The 21,144-nt window shown below is 38.6% G+C and overlaps 1 protein-coding gene across 1 annotated transcript in view; it reads right to left on the reverse strand.

The window, feature by feature from the left end:
• Window positions 1-2,935: 2,935 nt before the first annotated feature.
• The window catches only part of LOC123237877 (sodium/nucleoside cotransporter 1-like), a 112,533-nt gene continuing 94,324 nt past the window's right edge, over window positions 2,936-21,144 (reverse strand). Inside the window, exon 19 of the mRNA XM_044665072.1 lies at window positions 2,936-3,466. The gene's annotated coding sequence lies outside the window, so the exon portion shown is untranslated. The remainder of the gene's footprint in view (window positions 3,467-21,144) is intronic.

Raw genomic sequence — 21,144 nt, forward strand, 5'->3', positions numbered from 1 at the left:
AAGTTTTTATTTCCAAATTCTCTCCATCTTTACATTCTCCCTACCTTTCTCCTTTATACCTCTCCCAACCCCTCTGAGAAGGTAAGCAGTTTGATATAGGTTTTACATATTCAATCAGGTAAAACATTTTTCCATATTAATCATTTTGTGGAAGAGATTTATGTATGTGTATATGCTTTTTAATATTAAAAACATTGTTTTGAGTTCCAAGTTCTATTTCTCCTTCTAAGTTCTCTCCTACATACTAAAACAAGCAATATGATACCAATTATATGTGTGAATATAGCTGACATTTTTTTTAAACCCTTAACTTCTGTGTATTGGCTCCTTGGTAGAAGAGTGGCAAGGGTAGGCAATGAGGGTCAAGTGACTTGCTCAGGGTCACACAGCTGGGAAGTGTCTGAGGCCAGATTTGAACCTAGGACCTCCCATCTCTAGGCCTGACTTTCAATCCACTGAGCTACCCAGCTACCCCCATAGCTAGCATTTTTAATACAATGTTGAATAATTGTCATAATAGACATCCTTGTTTCATCATTGATCTTATTGAGAAGGCTTCTAGCTCTAGTGTTTTTAGTAGGAATGGACTTTATAGTTTTTCAAAAGCCTTGCCTTTATCCATAATAATGGATAATCATGTGATTTTTGTTGTTTTTGTTATTGATATGGTCAATTATGCTTTTAGTTTTCCAATATTGAACCACTCCTGCATTCCTGGTAGAAATCCCACCTGATCATAGTATATAATCTTTGTGATATATTGCTATAATCTCTTTGCTAATATCTTATTTCAATTTTTTGCACCAATATTCATTAGGGAAATTGGTCTATAAGTTTCTTTTTCTGTTTTCGCTCTCTGGTTTAGATATCAAAACCATATTTGAGTCAAAAAAGGAATATGGTAGGATTCCTTCTTCACTCTTTTTTTCCAAATAGTATATATAATATGGGATTAATTATACCTTAAATGTTTGATAGAATTAACTTATAAATTCATATACTTCTGGTGATTTTTATCTTAGGGAGTTAATTTGTGATTATTCACAGTTTCTTTTTCTTAGAGGATCATTTATAAATTTGATTTCCTTGTCTGTTGATCTGGGCAATTTATATCTTTGGAAATATTCCTTCATTTTACTTAGATTGTCAGTCTTACTGGCATATAACTGAACAAAATAACTCCTCATTATTGCTTTCATTTCATTTTCATTGATGGTGCATTCACCCTCTTCAATTTTGAGACTGGTAATTTGGTTTTCTTTCCTTTTTTAAATCAAATTAACTAGTGGTTTATCTCTTTATTGCTTTTGTTGTTTGTGTTTTTTTTTATAAAACTAGCTCTTTGTTTTATTTATTAGTTCAATGTTTTTCTTATTTTCAGTTTGATTAATCATTCCTTTGATTTTCAGGATTTCCAATTAAGTACTTAATTGGGGATTTCAAATTTGTTCTTTTTCTAATATTTTTAATTGCATGTTCAATTCATTGATCTCTTTCTCTCTTTTATTGTTATATACATTTAGAGATATAAAAATTTCCTTAAGTACCGCTTTGGCTGAATCCCATAAATTTTGGAATGTGGTCTCATTATTGTCATTATCTTTATTGAAATTATTGATTTTTTTCTATAATTTTTTTCTTTTTCACATTCATTCTTTAGGATTAGATTATTTAGCTTTCCAATTAATTTTTAAAAAATAACCCTTACCTCCTATCTTGGGCAGAAGAGTGGGAAGGTCTAGGCCAGTGGTTCCCAAACTTTTTTGGCATACCACCCCCTTTCCAGAAAAAATATTACTTAGTGCCCCCTGTCACATACTATCATTGCCCCCTTACAGTTAATCACCTCCCCCAAATGCACCTGTGGCCATCACAACTCCCATGGATCGCTGCAGCACCCACCAGGGGGCGGTGGCGCCCTCTTTGGGAATCACTGGTCTAGGCAATTAGGGGTAAGTGACTTGCCTAGGGTCACACAGGAAGTATCTGAGGCTAGATTTGAACCCAGACCTGGCTCTCTAACTACTGAGTCACCTAGCTATCCCCTCCAATTAATTTTTATTCCATACCCTTTTATTGACTGTAATTTTTATTGCAGTATGGTATGAAATGAGACCATTTAATATTTCTCCTTTTTTGTATTTGTTTGTAAGGCTTTCAATGTTCTAATACCTGATCTATTTTTATGACTGTGTCATGAACAGTGAGCAAAAGCAAAGCTCCTTTCTCTTCACATTTAATTTTCTCCAGAGGTCTATTATATATAGCTTTTCTAAAATTATATTCATTTCCTTAATTTCTTTCTGATTTACTTTATGGTTAGTTTTATCTGGCTCTAAGAAAAGAAAGATGAGGTCCCCACTAATATAATTTTACTCTGTTTCCTCTTATAATTCACTAAACTTTTCTTTTAAGAATTTGGATGCTATGCCTTTGGTACACATATGTTTATTATTAATATTACTTCATTGTGTTTGGTGCCTTTTAGCAAAATGTAGTTTCCTTGCTTATCTCTTTTAATTATGTGTACTTTTTAAACTTTTGCTTTATCTGAATTCATAATCACTACCTCTGCCTTTTTCTCTTCAACTGAAGCATAATAAATTTTACTCCAGCTTCTTATCTTAACTCTGTGTATATCTTTCTATTTCAGATGTGTTTCTTACAAACTACATATTGTTGGATTCTGGTTTCTAATTTATTTGTTTATACTATTACTAATCACCAGTGATTAGTACCTTAGTTTCATTTAACCAATTAACATCAAAGAATTTTCATAAGAGATTACAAAAATATAACAAGTAACAATCATTTCCCTCCAATACCTAGGAAACATTCTTTCCCATAATTAATTAATTGTGGAATTAATTAATTAATTCCAGGAAAGAGTAGGTCAAACTTAAAGAAAATTTTATATAACATTCATCCCATCAGGTTTATTTCCAAATGTGGTCAAACTAAGTGGATGAGTTGTCATCTCAGTGACTCTCTGAGCAGAGTCCTTCAAGTGTTCCTCAGGACCTTATTTAGGGCTCTAACTTTCCACAAAACCCATCATGGACTCCCATTCTTGTATCTTTGGTGGTTTTCTATTCTGATCTTTTAAGGCTCCCAAAGTCATAACTATCTCCTGTATTCCTTCACCTGAAACAAAAACAAACAAAGAGGCCAAGAATGGAGGCTTGTATTCACAGGCTTCTCCATGGCCTCTCCTCCTAATCTAGATACTTTCAGCATGTGTCTCTCTTCAAATGCTTCCACGGGGAAGAAGACCAAGAACAAACTTTCCCTCTGGCTGGCTAATGCTTTTCAGTGCATCTCTGTTCCATCTTCAAAAGCCAATGAAGAAGGCTTCTCTTCCCGCCATGGTTAGAGGACCAGAACCAGTTCTAGATTGTCCGCAATGCCCAGAGTCCACATGGAGGTTGTACCAGCTCAACATACCAGGCCTCCTTACCAGCCAGCCCTGTTACGGAGAGAAGATGGAAGTCGTCAGCTTCTGTCTTGCCTCTCTCCCTCCTTTGTCAAAGTCTCAGTGTTCTAGGCAACTCTCTTAAGGCTATAAAATGGTAGAGTTTCACCAAGGCATTTTGCAGTGTTTTCTCATAAACTCCTTGAATGGGCAGCACATTCTCTGGCCTGGGCCTTCCAAGCCCCACTCTCCTAGGTGGTCAGGTCTCCACAACAAGGTGGCTACATCTCTTTCCGTATGTTCTAGGAGTCACCCAGAGGCGATAAGCGTGCTTGTCTCATGCTATAACTCATAAGCTCCCATCAGTGTGCTCCTCTCCTCATGATTATCAGCTGATGTCAGTCAGACAGATTTAATTACCTTCTAGTTAAGAGGATTTACTAAGGTGATATGATAAGAAGAATTGATGTAAAATATTCCCCCCAAAAGTCTGTAACACACTATTGTGATGATCAAAAAATCTGAGAGACTAGATTTTGAGTAAGAAAATCATTTTATTGATTAGGCTAGCAATAATCAATAAATTAGTCAGTGATCAAAGACCAAGAAATTCGGCCTTAAGGATCATTAAGTACAATTTTGGAAGTTTGTTATTCAGCCCTCTACTATACATCCCCAGACATCTCTAATTGGTGAATAGCCAAGGAGGAGGTAGTCCACCATTCTCTCAGTCTCTCCCTGATTTCTTAATCTTTGATGGAAAATCCCATGCCCTGGTCCTGTGATCAGGTCCCGTCTGGTTAAGAGTGATATTGTCCATTCGCTCCAATGAAGACTCAAAGATTCTGTCCTGATGCTCCCAGACACATCCGGCCTAAGCTGTTTTTTATTTACCAGGCAAGATAGAACCCATTCTCCAATTTCAATTGCCCTCCAGTGGGAGATACTCTAGAGTAGGAGATGTAAGAATAATTCCGTGATTTTACTAAAATCAAAAGAATGAGCAAAGAGGTTTCAAGGATAACCTTCAGCCTCAAAACCCAGAAATAGAAATAATTCACTATATTAGAAATAAATCTTCTCATTGTCTCACAAGTACATACAAAGTCCAGAGGAAAGTGGGTTTAGCCTTAGAAAATATATGTAGCAAAAAAGGAGTAACTCAGAAGTCCTGTGCAGTTGTATAATGTCACTCAATTCATCCATTAGTTTTTAAGGACATCTAAGCTGATCAAAGACTTTTTCACACTTAGTCTACAGCCTATGATTAATTGATTCAATAAAGAAATGTTTTTATCTGGTTAAAATAATTACGCCTAAGTTGGGCAGAATGATTGATTCAATTCCTAACCCCCCTTTTACAAATGAATGAATGAGAAGGTATTTATTAAGTACCAAATATTGCCAAGTACTAATGCAGAGGATACATATAAAAAAATGAGATAGTCTCTGTCTTTAAAGAGCTTATCTTCTAAGGGATATGATGAGAGAATATACATAGGAAAATGGTGGCAGGCAGGAAGAGTTTGTCTAGGTGGTCACAGGGATTGTGAATGGGGCTATACGAGTAGTCAGTTATCTCCTTTCCAGAAGCAATGTAATATTGATCTAATTACTGTGTCCAGAGCAGGAGATGGAAAGCAGAGTAGGGGAAGAGTCAGCAGCAGGGCAGATGACAAGATGTCCTTGGGCACAGGATGCAGAAATATAAGAAGGAGGATTATATAGCTGGATAAATTCAGTGTTGGTTGGATGTAAAGATATTGATTGTTGAGCTAATGTTAATTTAAGGAAAGATTTCAAATGGCAGTCTCCTAGATTCATTCCTAGTCAACATTTTTGCCCACAACTTAAATAAAGACAACAGAATTCCAGCCAGAAGAGCTGGCTAATACATTGGATAACAAACTTGAGATTCAAAAAGGATCTTAACAGGCAAAAACAATGGGACATGTCTGCCAACATGGCCTTTAATAAAGCTTGCACTGATTTTCAGAAAAGTTTCCTCTCTTAGGGCAGAGAATGGTTTGTCACAGCTTAATCAAATGAGAGAGTGATAGAACATCAGCTAGACTGAAGAAGCTGGTAGTCAGCAGCTTAGAGGGAGAACGGGAACAGATTACAGAGGTAAAGACGCAGGCATCCAAAAACAAAACGCATGAGTCCACAGACACCAACAGAGGGGCACAATGAAGGAAAACTGGCTTAACATCAAGCCATATGGAAAATCTGTAAGGTTTGATTTGACCACTCAATATGAGTCAAAAGAAGGCATGGAGTGGTAGGAAGTATAAGAGGCTACAATCCAGATCTGGGGTTTAGTTCAAGTTCAGATATTAACTTACACAAAATACCTGAGTTTGATGCTTAAATAAAATAACTCTAATACTTGTTGACCTATTTCGAAGACTGTTGTCCCCTAAATACACGAAAAGCTGTCCTCCAGATACCTCTGATTAATCTTTTGTTTTAGAAATGGCTCATGGTGGGACAGATCCAAGAACCTGCATGAACACAGTGTACAGGATGTAACAATGAAAAAGGAAGTGAGTTCTAGTCCTGTATCTGCTATTAGTTAAATACATATTATTGCACAAGTCCATTAAAGAAACAGACTGGGTAATCATATGAAATGGAGATAGCTGATTTCATAGAAGAAATAGGTTCTTCCCACCTCATAGAGCCTGAAGGATCAGAGGAAATGATGGATGCAAAGTGCTTTGAAAAATCATAAACCAATCAATCCACAAGCATCGAAAGCACTAAATTAAACATGAACCATTCTGGTATGTGACTATAAAGCACAACTCTGCCATTACTATGTCCACATAGTCATTGCCATGGAAATTTAACAACCAGGGTTTTTGTCTGCAAGCATAACAGACTACTTTGAGGTTCTAGTCTTCTTGTTCTTGACCTTAAACAGACTTTTGGAGAGAAGAAGCCACGCAAACATAGAGCATGTGAGTTAGGAGCAGGCCAATGGCAATGAACAGCCAGGAGAGACACAGTGAGTCTAGAGGTACTAGTGAAATGGATGCACCTCATCATTAACATCTTTGTTTTTCTTCTCTCTGGCATTGGCCAGGCGAACTGCCCTCCATTTCCCATTTCCACTTGGCACCACAATTAAAAGGTAGAGGCCCATTGAAAACTTTTGACCTGGTAAATGATGTGATTAGACCTACATATTGTGCTCCAATGGATCTGTAATCTTGACCTTGTGAGTACCCCCTCCCATAATGCAGATTGCAATCCAGGCTTGCTTGCCCATACTTTATTACCTATGTCCACATCCCCCCATAATTTTTACAAAAGGGGCCCATCAAGACTTAGGTGAACTGATGCAAAGTGAAGTAAGCAGAACCAGAAGAACATTGTACATAGTAACAACAATATTTTTGATGAACAGCTATGAATGACCTAGTTTTTCTCAGCAAGACAGTGATCAAAGACCATCCCAGAAACTCATGATGAAAAATGCCATCTGCCTTCAGAGAAAGAACTGATGGAATCTGAATGCAGACCAAAACATACTATATTCCACTTTCTTCTTTTTTTGTTTGATATCTTTCACAAAATTACTAATAAGGAAAACTGTTTTACATATAAATATAATTATAAAATCTTTTGTAAATTTTATATCATATAAAATCTATATCAGATTGTTTACTGTTTCAGGGAGAGGGTAAGAGTAAGAGGGAGAGAATTTGGAACTCAATTTTTAAAAAATTTAAAAATTTAAAATTAAAATTTAATTTTTAATTAAATTTAATTAAAATTAAAATTTTAAATTTTAAAAATTAAGTTTAATTAAATTTAAAATTTCTTTAAATTTTAAAATTTTAAAAATGAATGCTAAAAATTATTTTTATGGGAAAAATAAAATATCATTTAAAAACCAAAGGAATCCACCCAATGTGCAACAGGTCTTTTGTGCTTTGTGCCAAAATTTCATAGATACTGATGGTGTAGACGGTTCATCTGTCATCACTCCCTCTCACTATGTGACTTTCATCTGTTTCCCATATCAAATGCTTCTCTAATGACATATCTACATCACTTTTCCTTTGTAATTCCTTGAATATAATGTGTTGCAACCTGTTTATGCCCACAATGACCTATATATTAGAAAGATAATTTTTTGCAGTGATGTAAAGGATGAGCTAGAGCTGAAAGAGCAGATTGTATCTTATGTTGTTCATAAATAGGACGCAGGTTGGAAATAAGAAGGCTGCTAAGCCTCGCTTGGGCCGGACAGGCTCTGATGGCTGAGTGTGCCAAGCAGGCTCTGAAATCACAGACACTGGATGAATCTGGGCTAGTGAGTGAAGTGTTTGCCAGGTGGTTACCCGATGTGTCAGTAACCCCAGGACCTATGAAGATCAGCTTAGCCAAGCCTCTGCCTCTACCACAGCCCAAATCAGGAACCTAATGGGAGTTGTATAAGTGTTTGACAACTCCTCTAGCCCTGGCTCGGGGTTGGATTTGATGGTAAAGGGTTGGTTCCAGCTGGTATAGATGTGCTCACTGGATAAAGGCTATTCTGACTGCAGTTTATAAATGTCTTCCCTAATCAACTATAGATGATTCACCAATTAGGAAAGGAATGCCAATCTTCTTTGATTGAATTGTGACCGGATTTATTTGCTTATCTATAAGGGTTAGGAATGAGGTAGTAAGGATAAAGGGGTTTGGGAATGCTAAGGTAAACCTAAATGAATAAAGGTCATCTAAATCAAATGGATGATGGATTTGATAATAGGCTGGAGCTTTCTTCTCCCTCTCTCAATCCCTGGGTTGGCTCCTGCGTGGCACAAAGGATAAGGACAGTTAGTGATGTTCTTCTTGTTGGTTGTGGTGTTGTCTCTCTCAGCTCTATTAATAGTAGGTCATTGATTTCTTATGGCACTCAGATATGGATGCTGGATTGCAGATCTAGGGCGTACCCTCCCTCCAATCCACCCCCCTCCCAAGAATTCTCAAAAATGAGACCAAGTATCCTGTTGTCCCAGGGCATTTATAGGGGTGGTTTCAATTGCCTTCTGGCCCTGGCTCACGCCCCCTGGGCACATTCCAAAGTTTTTAACCAACTTTCCTGTCACTCAAGATGTCCTCCATCTTATCCCAGAAGTTCCTTATTACACTTATTATAGTAGTCCAAATGAGAAATAATATGGACCCACATTAGGATGTTGGCAGCAGGTGTGAAAGTAAGGAGGGGGAAAAAGTGATATTAAGAGGAAGAAGTGATAGGACTTGGGGCTTGATTGAATTTAAGGGGTGAGGGAAAAGGAAGAGTCAAAGATGACTGAGCCCAGGAGACAGAGATTGATAGTGTGATCAACAAAATTATGGAGATAAGAGGAAGAGAACATTCTAGAAGAAAAAAAGATCAATTCAATCAATTAAATCATTATTGCTTTCTGATATAATTTAAAAATCAGGCTGAAAGAATAGAAGGATACTTTATACTATATCCATGATAACTGAATCCTACTGGAATGTGAGCAACAATGAGTCTAGTGTGCTTAATGTATGAGCCAGTACCAGGGACACAGGTAGTTCATCTTAGCTTACATAGATATAAGAGATAAGAGTATAATAAGGGTTCTTAGGGGAACCTCCTGATCTGTTAGACTGGAGTAATTACTGGGAAGTATACAATTTACCTCCTTGAGAAGGAATGAATGCATGTCCTGTCCCCCAGCTAAAATGAAATGCACAACCATCAGAACAAGGGCTCACCCTTGTTTCTAGGAGAAATTGTCATCTATAATCATGGCATATACAACATGCATAGGTCAGGGAAAACAATGAGTCAAAAATCAGGCATATATCTGAAGAGTACCAGGATGCCACACAGAGAGGGCATCACAAAGGAGAAGGTCTAAAGTTCAGATAAAGAGGCAGGAACACACGAGTTTTGGAGGGAAGCAGAGTACCCACAAATGGTTAGGCACCAAAGAAATAGGGCATAGAGATTAGAAAGGGGATTTATGACACACATAAAGAGGAAGGACTTTGAGAACGGAACACGATTCCAATGATGGCAGAGAGGTCCCCTAGCATGGATACTTTCAAGCTTGCAGATGGACATCAATGAGAACAAATAGCTAGAAAGGGAAGTGGGAGGGTAAGTCACTTCTTTTTGCAGTTAGGAGAAGGTTTTAGTCACAGGATGCTAGAATTAGCTGGAAGGGACCCCATAGACCATTTAAGTCTAACTCTTATTTCATAGAGGAGAAAACTGAGATCTGAGATGTTAAGTGATTCCAACATGACACAGACAGGAATTGAACTCACATTCTCTGACTTCATAGGCAGTGTACTGCTTCTGTGTTAATGGGTTTTAATTTACATAAACAAGGTGGAGAGAAATACCATTTGAATCATATTTATGCTTTAAATGGACAGGTCAAAATGGGCTGAAGTAAAATTCATTTAATCTTGAACCTCGTATAGGACTCCCTTGTACAACTGCCTCTCTTGTAGCTGCCCTCATTATTTCTCAGGTTCTACCTTCTTCCTTCTGTGCTCCAGGGCAACAGGAAGAGTAGCCAGAGAATACAAGAGTGCCCTCTCCACATAAAAGACCCGTGTCTTGTGTGGCTGGGCCAGTCCTCATCTTTTCAGTTATACTCTTTGTATGGCAAAAAAGACAAGTCAAAGAATTGATCTGATGTCATTAAAATAATTCCAGCTATGTCCTACCCAGCTAAAATTGCCCAGCTTCTTCTGATCCTGTCCAGCAGCACTACAGACCCAGCCGGTGACATATAAACAGCTGATATTTCATTTATCTATAAGCTATTAGCACAGTCAATAGGGGGCTAACTTTGGAGTCAAGAAGACCATTTCTGACACATACTAACTGTGTGACCCTGGGCAGATGAGTTAACCTCAAAGTGTCCTAGGCACCATTCTATCAGTGTAACTTCTGGTTCACTGGTCTTCTACATCAGTGGGAGGGTGTTTCCATACCAGGAGTTTCCTTCATTGTTTTTTGTTTGTTTGTTTGAAGAACCCTTAACCTTCTCTCTTAGCATCAATTCTAAGGCAGAAGAGTGGTAAAGGCTGTGCAATTGGAGTTAAGTGACTTGCCAAGGGTCATACAGCTAGGAAGTATCTGAGGTCAGATTTGAACCCAGGTCCTCCCAACTTCATGCCTGATGCTCTATTCACTATCTAGATGCTTCCCTTCATTGTTGATGTAAGGATTTGGCTGGTTTCTGCACATAGGATTTTGTGTCCTTTGTTAAAGCCATACGTGTCCTATGTGTATTGTGATCATTCTGAGAATAGTGGGCTGGTTTAATGTAGGCTTAGTTTTCTTCTGTCTAAAGGGCTTATCTTTGTACTAGGTACAAAGAAATCTCACAGGTCTGGACCAATAAAATTATGCAGTTTCCTCTTCCCTTCTGTGCCTCACCAAGATCTTTGCCAAGAGAGACATAGAGAGACAGAGAGAGAGAGAGAGAAAGAGACACAGAAAGACAGAGACAGAGACAGCGAGACAGAGAGAAGTATTGATTTGAGATTCTTTGAAACCTAGCCCTATTTAAGCCCTGATGATAAATAGTTGAATTAGAGTGGGATGCTGAACTTGAGCCAAGGCGGCAGAGGTTATAAAGGGGATTAAATATAATATTAAATCACTTTTCCTGGAATAGTGTCATTCAGTCACTTGCTGTGTTCCACTTAAAACGTTGACATGATAGTACCCTTAAGTAATATGATAAATCTGCTTTACAATTCTATATCCTTACTCAGTAAGTCTGATTTATGATCTGGTTCTTTTATTACATTAAAGTAAGAAAAAAATAAAGTAGGCAATTGTGACAGACACTAAATACAGGTGCTCTTTTAGAAAAAGAAGATACAATATGCTATATCATTGTGAAGATTGTTTTATTCAGGATTTACCTTCATTTGAAATTGAAATATGTTGGGTGAGAGTTAGGTTTTAGCTTAAATGCCAGTTTGTTTTAATGATCAAGTGTGTGCCCTAATACCAAGTTAGTGGAGTGATTCACTGATATCCCATCAGTTAGACATAGCACTTACTGTTCTCATTTAACATGTGAGCTGGGAATGTGTTCTAACACCATGGTGTCAAATCCAAACAGAGAAGGGGCTGCTAAAACATGTATGAGGATCTCTGTGGGCTGCATGTTGCCTTAGAAAACCACATACAAACATTATCTGTGTTTTATTGTATTATTTATTTTGTTAGATATTTCCCAGTTGCATTTTAATCTGGTTCTTGCTGCTCTTGGGAGTGTTGTGGGCCACACAGGGCCCATAGGTCACATGTTTGACATCTCTGGTCTTACAGAGCACTTTTAAGTTTAGGAGCTTGAGTTCCTAGAATCACAAATCTAGAGCGATAGGGGACTTCATATACCCACCTTTTATAGGAAACTGAGGCACAGGGAAGTTAAGTGACTTTACCCAAGGCCAAATAGAAATTGTTAGAGTGGGATTTAAACCCAGCTCTTCTGACTCCTGACTCCGGTACTGCTCTTTCCGTTGTATCACAGTTCTCAACCTAATATTCACACTATATGTTGCAGAGGAAAGTGGATTGAATTTGGACTCATGAGAACTGGGGTTCAAATCTTGCTTTTGTCTGACTCTGCACAAATGGGCCACAGTTTCCTCACTTGTGAAATGAAAAGATTGAGCTCAATGGCCTCTAAGATCCTTTCCAGCTCAGAATGTATAGTTGTACTGATTCCTCTAATTTCCAAAGGAGAATCACTTTCCCTAATCCAGTGGTTCATATGGCCCCGGGATTTAGCTCTACTTTCTGCATATTCCCTAGATATGTACAGAGAAACAATGATGAGGTTCTTAGGGATCATTTTCCTGTAACTCAAAGAATTTCCAGACATTTGTATTGTCCCTTCTGTGATGTGTAGATAAAAGGAAAATAGAAATTCTTTTAATCCTTCAGAGGAATGAATATTCTGCATGCATCTCTTTTACACTTCTTTTTTGTCCTTCCTTATGACAGGACCAATTCCATGGAACATGTGCTTTGACTCCATGAAAATGGATATGGCCATTGACCACTTGCTGGAGGATATAGACTCTATTGAAATGCCAGCAGTTCTTGATTGGTTTTTCTGTATCCAAGTAGATTGGCCACAGGGCATCATGGTAGATGGACACACACTTGTGGAGGAAACTTCTTTCATGGTTCTAGGAAGGCTCTGTCCCTTTCTCTCTCTGGAACTCCATTGTGGGATAGATTCAGTCTCTGCTCTTTCTCGAACTTCTAGAAAGCAGTCAGAAAAACTAAACTGAAATTTGGTTAAAAATTCAGAAACATCAAGGAAGAGGACATTTCCCAGAGTAAGTGTACCCAGTGTGATTCCAGTATCCTTGAGGCACACCTGCTCAAAAAGAAATATGAATAATAAATAAAAAGGAGGTGGAGGGAGGAAAAATCCTAAAAGCAGGAAGAAGAAAAAAGTTTTAAAACTCAGACATAAGATCTCACAGGTAACCAATTCAGGGAGGGACCTGACCCACGACAGTAATCTTCTATCACCAGTCAAGGAGTTGGCTAGCCACAATCAGGCTGAAGGGAAAACGTGCACTCCCCAACTCCTCCATATTCACTTCTAGGATTGTTTTCTTGCAAAGTTCAAAAAAGAGAAGTCCAGAGTATAGTATATGAACATTACCAAAATTTAGCTTCTCCCCCAACTTGTGCCATTCTTTATCCCTCAACCTAAGCTAAGGGAAGTCCCTTTCCTTTCTTTTTCTAGTTTAACTTGTCAAAATTAGCACAAGTGGCGATCTAATTTAATAGTAGCTTTCAGTAAATCATAATGCAGATGAATAATGGAAAGGCTAAAGGTTACAAATGCTGAGGATATAATTACAGAGGAGGAGAAAGAATGTCCTTCTTCCCCTCACACTGGGCAGAAGGGAAATGAGAAGTGAGGAGATCAGAGATACTGAATAATCAGATGCATGGGATTAGCCTCCCTAGGCAAAGCTCCAGGGAAAAGGAGGAAGAAAGCAAAGCATCTCATTGGCCACACACATCTGGTTAACAACTATGCTTTCCAGTCATTTGGCCAAAATATTTTCCCAGAGCAGCACTGCATCCTATTCCTCTGCCTATCCCACACGGTTGCCTTGACTTCTAAGGAAAAGTCTTTTAAAGTCTCCAGACTTCAGAAGGATCCATAGCTTCCAGCCCAACTCATCTTTTCCTGTCCTTTTTGGTCCTCCTTTGGTATCTTAGTGCCTGTGCTCCTCTCTCATGCCTAGGTGGGATACATTTAATTTATGATACTCCCCTCTACAGCCTACAGAGAGAAGAATTGTACAGACTGTGGAATGATTCTATGATTCCATGAATCAGTCTTCTTTAGCACAATAGGAGCATTACTCTGGGAACAAGTAGCACAAATGAGGCTAATAAATCCCAGAGTGGCAAAGAGTAGATAGCAGTATCTCTGCCACTCATTAACTGTGCGACCATGGACATGCTCTCTGAGCCCCCATTTCCTCTTCTGCAAAACTTGGTGGCTGGACAAGATGCTTTCGGATGTTCCTTCTCACTCTAAATTTTGATCCTATTCTTTTTTTATGTCTCACTTCTAGCAGAAGACCCTTTGCCTTTTAGAAAGCGTTTGCTTAGGAGTACTATAGTTAACAGCATTGCTGCTAGCAACATTAGCAGCTGTTATAAACAGCATAATGTGGCTGAAACGATCAGTGGCTTTGCATCTGGGTGGGCACCAACAATTTTTCTGTCATACCATCCGATCAGTTTATAGCACCTTCTGGTAAACAGATGGTCCACAGGCACCCACGTGAGAAGAGCTTCCCTTTGCCCTAGAGAAGCAGCCAGTAGCTGCTGCCAAGTCAGATTCCTTGAGGCAGAGCAGTAGAATGGCCAACCATTCTGTTCATTTCATGCCAACGCCACAGAGACATTTTCAGCTCTCTCTCCTCTCTGGTTTTTGAGGTACCGATCCACCAGGACAACCTTGATGGCTTGGCATGCAAACCCGTTGTTCTCTTATGGCTTCATTGAAGAAATGTACTTAAGAGTTTTGATTGAGATGAGTTGAACTGGGAGAAATGATGGACCAATGGGGATAGAGAACAAGAAACTAAACTAAACCCATGGTTAAAAAACACGTATACACTTTTATTTTTTCAATTCTCCCATTGGAAAAAAACAACAAGAAAAAGAAAACCTTTGTAACAAATATGTAGGGTCAAGCAAAACAAATCCCATGTTGGTTAAGTCCAAAAATATGTCTTAATTTGCAACCTGTGTCCATCATTTCCCTATTAAGAAGTAGTTAATATGTTTCATTGTACATCCTCTGGAATCACGGTTGTTATCAAACTGATCAGAGCTCTGAAGTCTTCCAAAGTTGTTTGCTTTCTATGTTATCATATAAATTGTTCTGATTTTGCTCTCTTCTTTATGCCTTCATATTGATATTCTTAGGTTTCTCTGAAACTCTCTGTTTCATTTTCTCTAGTGTAATGGCAATTCATTGTATATTATTACATTCATATGCCATAGTTTGATTAGCCATTTCCCAATTGATGGCATTCCTTGATTTCCATTTCTTTGCCACAAAACAAAGAGCTGGTATAATTATTTATATATATGTGGATCCTTTCCCCCTTCTGTAAAAATCTTTTTTGGGGTATAGTGTTAATAAGGGTATTGCTGGGTCAAAAGTATGTACATTATAACTTTGGGGGCATAATTCTAAATTGCTTTCCAGAACAGTTAGACCAATTAAAATTCATAGACCTACCCAAAGTATATAAATGTATGCAGTTTTTCATAGCCCCTCCAACATTTGTCATTTTCTTTTTTTTTTTTTTGTTAACTTTTCCAGTCTGAGGGGTGTGACGTGCAACTTCAGTTGTTTTAATTTGACTTTTTCTAACTATTAGTTAGAGTATTTTTTATATAGCTTAGGTTTTTTCCTCTAAAAATTACATTCTTTGCAATTTACATTCTGATTACATTCTTTGACCATTTATCAATTGGGGCATAGAGCTAGCTCATATAAATCTATATACATTTGAAAATGAGACCTACATAAAGAAACTTGCTAAAAAGTGTTTTTTCCCAGTTACCTACTTCCTTTTTAATTTTGTTGTTCAAAACTTTAACATTTTATATCTAATACACTTAATTTTTTAAAAAAACAATTAAAGGACAAATTTAATGGCTTTTTTACAAATCAATCTCAGGTAAAGAAAGATAAAATAATTTGGAGACTGCTTGGCTATAAAGGGGGCTCAGAAAAACATTTCTAGTGATATTGAAATGATTGGAAGGAAAAGTTGGCTTATGTTTTACATGGCAAAAGACCCTGCAAAGTTGCAAAGGTACAGGAGTGAAGTGAAGCCAACTAGCCCAACCTAAAGCATCAAGATGGTGAAGTACCATTAATTCCGCCTTGGTTCCATCTTGTTTCAGATGGTACTTGGCCCTCCCCAGCCAGTTCTTTTCCTAAGAGTAGTAGGATCATAGATTTAGAACTGAAAGGGACCTTAAAGGTCATCTCATACAATCCCTTTATTTTATAGAGGAGGAAAGGCCCAGGGAGGCAAGACTTTCCCAAGATCACAGAGGTAGTGTGGCAAAAGTGGGCTATGAACCCAGGTCTTTCTGTTGCCTGAATCCAGAGCTAGCCAGCACTCTTTCCACTAGGCCCAAGTGCCTTAAATTCCTGCAGCTCCATCAGAATGTCAATAGTAAAAGCTTACATTTCCACAACTCTTTCAGACCCTTCTCTCACAACGGCAAGGTTGGGAATGCAAATGTTGCAAGCATTTGCTAGCCCTATTTTATTTTTTATTTTTTTTTAAACCCTTAACTTCTGTGTTCTTCTGCCTGGCTCCTAGGCAGAAGAGTGGTAAGGGTAGGCAATGGGGGTCAAGTGACTTGCCCAGGGTCACCCAGCTGGGAAGTCTCTGAGGCTGGATTTGAACCTAGGACCTCCCGTCTCTCGGCCTGACTCTCAATCCACTGAGCTACCCAGCTGCCCCCTGTTAGCCCTATTTTAAAAACAAGGTCTAATGACCTGTGCATAGTCATAGAGCTAATAAAAGGAGGATCAAGGACTCCAACCAAGGTCTTCTGAACCAGAATATGGACCCAGAGCTACTGAAGTGAGCTCTTGTTACTTATAGTCTGAGGGGCAAGGGTGACAGCCAAAGTGTAGATGGCCCCACCTTCCACCATTTTATGCTAGCAGCATCATAAAAAAAATCCACTTAATAAACACTTGAAGTATGAGTGATAATTGTACTAATTAGGCTCATTTAATAAATTCTGAGGCAAGGTCAACAACTATCTCAACACTGGTGAGAAATTATTTTTATAAATGATATTTATTTCTATTTCGGGATCATGGATTAAAAAAAATTCCTGTGTATTCCTGTGTCTGGGTTGTGGATCAGAGGAAGTATCTAGACTGCTGCTTTATGCATTTTCTTTGTCCTTGGGAATCCCAAAGAATATTTTTCTTTTTAAACAGAACGTTGTTAATAAAGGAAGGAGATGAGGGTTCTTTTCTGGCCTGCTGTGACTGGTCCGCTTGTGGAGATGGAGAGGGGTAGATAGGTTGATGGACCACCTCTTAATTAGCTATCACCAATTAAAGATGTCTTGGGATGGTCAAGGGACGACTGAAGAATGGGCTCCTAAAAACCTATTTATTAGACCGCCTGATCCTGTTCAGGTTGTACCCCAGTCCCCAAAAGAGCCACAAAGACTTATATCATTTTATTGGTTATGAGGCTGGCCTAACTAATAAATCTGGTATAATCAATAAACTTAGATTCTTACCCCAAAATCAGCCTCTCTAGATAATTTTAATTGTAACAAATTATGATGCTAACCTAATCAATAAGTTGATTTTTTTTACCCCAAAACAGTCTCTTGGATAATTTTAGCATACCTTAGTACAAATGTCCAATAAGTCATGGTATGTATGTCTAGTATATATGTCCAGACATATACCCATGGTATGGATGTTTATATGGCCAGTAAGTCATTGTTATGGAGATAGGTTAAGAAATGGTTCAAGCCGGGGCAGCTGGGTAGCTCAGTAGATTGAGAGCCAGGCCTAGAGACAGGAGGTCCTAGGTTCAAATCTGGCCTCAGACACTTCCTAGCTGTGTGACCCTGGGCAAGTCACTTATCCCCCAATTGCTTATCCCTTACTACTCTTCTGCCTTGGAGCCAATACATATTATTGACTCCAAGACGGAAGGTAAGGGTTTAAAAAAAGAAATAAAAGAAATGGTTCAAGCAAGAAGTATTTGTGGAGTATTTCCTATGGGTCCAAGCTATAAACTTAACTGGATTTCAGAGGGCTCATACAGGACATTTATGGGATAGGGAAATGCCTACAGAGCCCGGAACATCTAGCTTCAAAGATATAGAAAAATATGTAAGCCAGGATACTTGAACTCAAAGAACTGATAGTCTAGTAGGGCTAATAAGTTATTCATGAATTCCAGGGGAATCATAGGATTTTGAAGTGGAGTGGGCCTTTGAAGATCATCTATTCCAAGTCCTCTCACCCCCCCTTTTTTTTTTTTTTACAAATGAGGAAACTGAGACTCAAAGAGGTCAAGCAGCTCTGTTGGGGGAAAGGAATAATAATTTATATAATACCTACTATGTGCCAGGTACTGTGTTAAGTGTTTTACAAATATTATCTTATTTTATCCTCACAACAGGGTAGATGCTATTATTATCTCCATTTTGCAGTTGAAGAAACTGAGACAAATAGATTAAATGACTTGCCAAAGGTCACACTGCTAGTCGGTGTCTGAGACTAGATTTGAAATGAATTCCTCCTGACTCGAGGCTCAGGGTTCCATCCACTGAGCCACCTGGGTAGCCTCTATTACTTTCTGCTTGTATGATCTTGAGAGCATTTCATTGATCAGCTCTCAACCTGGATCAGTTTCTTCACATCGAAGAAATGGGGAATTGGAATATGACTTCTAGGATGCCCTCTAGGTCTAAATCTTTGATCCTAAGAGATACTATTGCTGCCTGAGAGATTAAGGAAGACTTCATGGAGGAGCTGACACTTGATTCAGGTCTTTGAAAGACATGTAGGCTATCAATTAATCAATCAATCAATAAGCATTTGCTAGGTGTTTTTTTAAACCCTTATTTTATGTCTTAGAATGGATACTATCAGTTCCAGAGTGTGGTAAGGGCTAGGCAATGGGGGTTAAGTGACTTGCCCAGGGTCACACTGCTAAGAAGTATCTGAAGTCAAATTTGAACCCAGGACCTTCCTTCTCCAGGCCTGGCTCTCTCTCCACTTATTCCCTTAGCAAGTGTTTCTTATGTGCTGTTACTAATAGCTGGACATACAGAAAAAAGACAAAAAGAGTTGGCCAGTATAGATGGGAAAGAAGGCACTCTAACCTTAGAGGATAGAACAACAACAACAACAATAGCCATTTATATGGCACTTTAAAATTTGCAAAGTGTTCTGCAAATTATTTCATGAGCAAAGTCATGGAAAAATCCAGAAAGTATTTGGGAAACAGCAAGTAACCCAATTTGGCCTGAGCATAGAGTACACGAGGGGGAGAAGCGTGAGAAGTGAGACCAACTTTAAACATGCTTTTGTTATCTAGTGATGGGAAAGGCAGGAGCTTACCAACTGGTGATAAGCCATGCTACAAACTACTTAATTTATAGTAGCAAACTGAAAAAAAAAACCAAGAAATTATCAGTGACCCTGCATCACTGAACCCTTTGCCAGTTTGCAACCCCAGAAAATTTGTTCTCAAGAAAGGAGGTAATTGTCCCAGTAGTTTTCCACTGACCTGACACCATCTTTCGTAGTTATTTGTTACAGAGTTGGGCACAAAGTTAACAAAACCAGCTTTTAAAATGATATTTCAAAAGTATCACGGGAAAAAAGCATGGGTAAAACTGATTCCATGCCATACAGCCCCCAAAAGACCTGAACTTACTTCCAAACAACTTTTCACATATAATTCACATCAGCAGGCATAAAAAAAATTTCCTTATGGCCAAGAAACGTTTAATTATGTGATCAGAGGTACAATCAATCCTAACTTCCAGCACGCATTTGCTCTATTATCTTAGGCAAGTCTGAGATCTCTCTGAGCCTCAGTTTCTTCACCTGTGAAATGGGGATTATTTTATCTAACTTCAGAGTTATGTTGAAGAAAGTGCTTTCATTGGAAGAACTTATCGTTCAATTTGTTTTGTTTTGTTTTGTAATTTGTGTCTTCCTCTGTGACCCCATTTGGGGTTTTCTTTTCTTTTCATTTTGTAAAGCATTTTACATACATAATCTCATTTGAGCCTCACAACAACCCTATGAGGTAGGTAAGGTATTTCTTGCATGGATCTGGACTTGGGACCTCAAAGACCATTCCCATTGTGGAAATTCCATCCACCCTTGCATCTCCAACAACTTGTCTCCAATATAATCTTTTTAAAAAAATGTAATAACAAATTTGCACATGGGTTTTCTGAAGTTATATAATCCAAATTGTCTCCCTCCCTTCTTCTGTCCTCCTTCCCAGAGCTGGCAAGCAATTCAACCTGGGTTTTACATGTATTATCACACAAAACATGTTTCCATATTATTCATTTTCATAAGTAAATAATCTTATGAACATTTGAGTTTTTTTTAAACTCTTACTTTCTGTTTTAGAATCAATACCATGTATTGGTCCAAGGCAGAGGAGAGGTAAGGGCTAGGCAATGGGGGTTAAGTGGCTTGCCCAGGGTCACACAATTAAGAAGTATCTGAGGTCACATTTGAACCCAGGACCTCCGTGTCTCTAAGACTGGCTCTCAATCCACTGAGCCACCCAGCTGTCTCCCATTTGAGGTTTTCTTGACAAAGACCCTGAGTGATTTGCCATTTCCTTTTCCAGCTCATTTTCCAGATGAGGAAACTGAGGCAAGTAGCATTAAGTGACTTGCCCAGAGCCACACAGCTAGTAAGTATCTGAGGCTGGATCTGAACTTCTGAAGATGAGTCTTCCTGACTCTGGGTCTGGAGCTTTATCCACTGTACCAAGTAGTTGAGCTACTATTGTTAAAAAACTGCTCCTCACTCACAATATGAGCTGTAGCAGGGATGTGGAAGGCTGGGGTGATTTGGGTTTTTTTTTGTTTTTTTTTATCCACCCATTACTTTCAAGGTGCCTCCTAAATGGTAGCCACTTAATGAATGTTTATTGAATTGAACTGAGAGTTCTGGCCCAAGACTCAGGAGGCCCAGCTTCTAACCCTGCATTTGCCCCTGACTAGCTTTGTGACCTTGCTCAAGACATTCTACTCCCCCCCATCCATGCCTCAGTTTCTTCATCTGTAAAATAAGAGCAAGGGGAGGATTAGAAAATTGTGAAGGTCCCTTCCAGCTCAAATGAACTTCTGCCTTATTACATATCATGCTTTCTATTAAAAGCTGGGGCTTTAAACTTTACTCAAAACAGCTCCGGCTTGACCACCAGCTTCCTATTGCTGACCCAAGTGGGTTGGATTGGCAAATTCCTGGGCACGAATACTTTGGATTCGAGGAGAGGGAAGCACCCAGGAGCCCGAGCCCTACAACTTCTGCAGTTACCAGGTAGCCATTAATGCTAAAAGAGCCACGTCTCAGGGCCGGGGTTCAGGCATCTGTGCTTAGGGAGAAAAAGCTAAAGCA

This window comes from Gracilinanus agilis, chromosome 2 (assembly GCF_016433145.1).
Source record: "Gracilinanus agilis isolate LMUSP501 chromosome 2, AgileGrace, whole genome shotgun sequence".
In the NCBI taxonomy this organism is placed as follows: domain Eukaryota; kingdom Metazoa; phylum Chordata; class Mammalia; order Didelphimorphia; family Didelphidae; genus Gracilinanus; species Gracilinanus agilis.